Here is a 2,684-nt window from a genome sequence, read left to right as displayed (position 1 = left end):
GGTGCCCCTAAACCATAGAACAAAGGACAAAGCCAAGGCGGGGCAGCCCAAGACAACCCGCCAAAGTTGCAAGCAAAGAACAGTGCCGCGAAGCCGAAAAAGGACACAGGAAAATGGTGTGAGTTCCATAAGAGCTCCACTCACAACACAAGTGACTGTCGGGCCAAGCAGTCACTAGTGGCTGAGCTAAAGGTTTCAGAGTCAGATGCATGTTCCGAATCTGAATCAGAACCCGACAAGGGGAATGACAAAGGGAAGCAGATCATTGATGCAGATCCCAATGCCACTGTCGCTACTGTGAAGATCCAGAAAAATGAACTCGAAGATCCAGAGGAGGAGGAGCGTCTCTTCCACTCCCAGATGTGGGTAAAGGGCTCCTCACTACAGTTCATTGTCGATAGCGGGAGCCAAAAGAACCTCATTTCGGCAGAGGTCGTGAAGCGGTTGGGCTTACTGACCACAACACATCCACAACCGTACACCATCGGGTGGCTTCACCAAGGATGAGATCTTCGCTTGAGCCAGCAGTGTCGCCTTCCATACAACATCAAGCCCTTCACGGATGAGGTATTGTGACACATTGATCCCCTTGAAGTTTGTGATGTATTATTAGGACAACCATACTTGTGGAAGCGACATGCTGTGTATGGATCAAGGCCTCGTGCTGTTATTTTTACATTGGGAAATAAGTTGTACAGGATACCAGAGGTAGCACCGCCTACTGTCATCTCTTTGATTACTGCAAAACAATGCAGTAAGCTCATTTCCAAAACCGAGAAATTTGTTTTCTTGATGATACGCCCTCAAGGAAAGAAGAAGACGGTGGCCACAGCCTCCAGACAGGGCCCCTCCGCACGACAACTACAGATGGACAAGGTCATGGAGGAGTACGAGGACATCTTCACCTCCCCACAGGGGTTCCTCTGCATTGTCAAGTCAAGCACTCCATCGGTCTGACCCCAGGTGCGCTGCTACCCAATGGACCAATTTATCAGCGCTCCGTTCTGGAGAACGATGAAATCAAGAGGCAGATTCAGGAGCTGCTGCAGAAAGGTCACATCCGTCCGAGTTCATCACCTTGTGGGAGCCCAATCGTGTTGGTACAGAAGAAGGATGGGACTTGGAGACTCTGTATTGACTATCGGGCGCTGAACAAGATCACTGTCCGTAATAGGTACCTGATCCTGTGGATTGATGACCTCTTGGACCAACTAAAGGGGGCAAAATATTTCAGCAAGATCGATCCGAAGTCAGGATATCACCAGGTACCAATCGAACCCTCTGATGTGTGGAAGACTGCCTTCAAAGCCAAGGAGGGCCTTTTTGAATGGTTGGTTATGCCTTTCGGATTGACAAATGCTCCTGCAACCTTCATGAGGCTAATGGATGACATCTTGTGGCCATTCACCAACTCATTTGTAGTGGTATACTTGGATGACATTATGATCTTCAGCCAGAGTTGGGAAGAGCACCTCCACCACATCCGACAGGTTCTCCAGACACTACAGCAACACAAGCTATGTGCCAATTTGGATAAATTCACTTTTGGCATGACCTAGGTTCAGTATCTGGGATACATTATTGATGAACAGGGGGTGCATGTGGATCCAGCCAAGATCCAAGTCATTCGGGATTGGCCATCTCCAACCACTCTGACAGAGCTCCGCAGCTTTCTAGGTCTTGCCAACTTCTACCGCAGGTTCGTGTTGGGGTTTTCTCATATCACTTGGCCTTTGAGTCAAGTCACCAAGGGAGGAGCGAAAGCAAAATTCTTTTGGTCTGAATCTCAACAGAAGGCATTCATAGAGTTGAAAGATCGCCTCTGCACGGCACCAGTGCTCGCGTTACCAAATTTACAACAACCATTTGAGGTCGAGACAGATGCCTCTGACTATGCTATTGGGGCAGTCCTTACTCAACATGGGCATCCAGTGGCATATCACAGTGAAACACTTTCAGACACAGTCCGGAAGTATCCCACTTATGATAAAGAGATGTATTCCATTGTGCAGGCCTGCCGACAATGGAAGCATTACATTTTGGGGAAGGAAATGGTCATCCACACAGACCACCGACCCCTGCAGTTCATATAGACCCAAGGGAAATTTCAAAATGATCACCATCAGAAGTGGTCCACATACCTGCAACAGTTCCCATTGAATATCAAGTATAAGAAGGGCAACACTAATAATGTTGCAGACTGCCTCAGTCGACCACCGATCATGGCGTTAACCACCGTGCTCAACTCTTGTGGGCATGAGACTTCTGATTGGCCACTGCTCTACAAAAGCAACCCGGAATTCGGCCACACATACCAGACACTCTTGGAGGGTCAGCATGTTCCAGATTTTCACCTCCAGGATGGCCTGTTATGCCACCTGGGTCACCTTTGTGTTCCTTCAAGCGAGCGTGCCAAGATGATTTGGGAAGCACACTACAGTCGGGCTGTTAAGCATTTTGGGGCTGAAAAAACAGTGGCAGTACTGCAGAAGTATTTCTATTGGCCAAATCTTCGACAGGATGTCGGGAAGTACTTCAGATCATGCACTGCCTGCGTCATCGCCAAATCGACCATCAAGAAGCAAGGCCTCTATACCCCGCTGCCTACCCTTAGTCGACCTTAGGAATCCATCTCCATGGATTACATGTCAGGCCTTCCTTCCACTAAGCATGGAAATGACTGT

This window comes from Pinus tabuliformis, chromosome 2_1 (assembly GCF_031772625.1).
Source record: "Pinus tabuliformis cultivar Carrire ecotype Pingquan chromosome 2_1, CPIR1, whole genome shotgun sequence".
NCBI lineage: Eukaryota > Viridiplantae > Streptophyta > Pinopsida > Pinales > Pinaceae > Pinus > Pinus tabuliformis.
The sequence above is the reverse complement of the archived record's forward strand: the minus strand, read 5'-3'. Positions refer to the sequence as shown.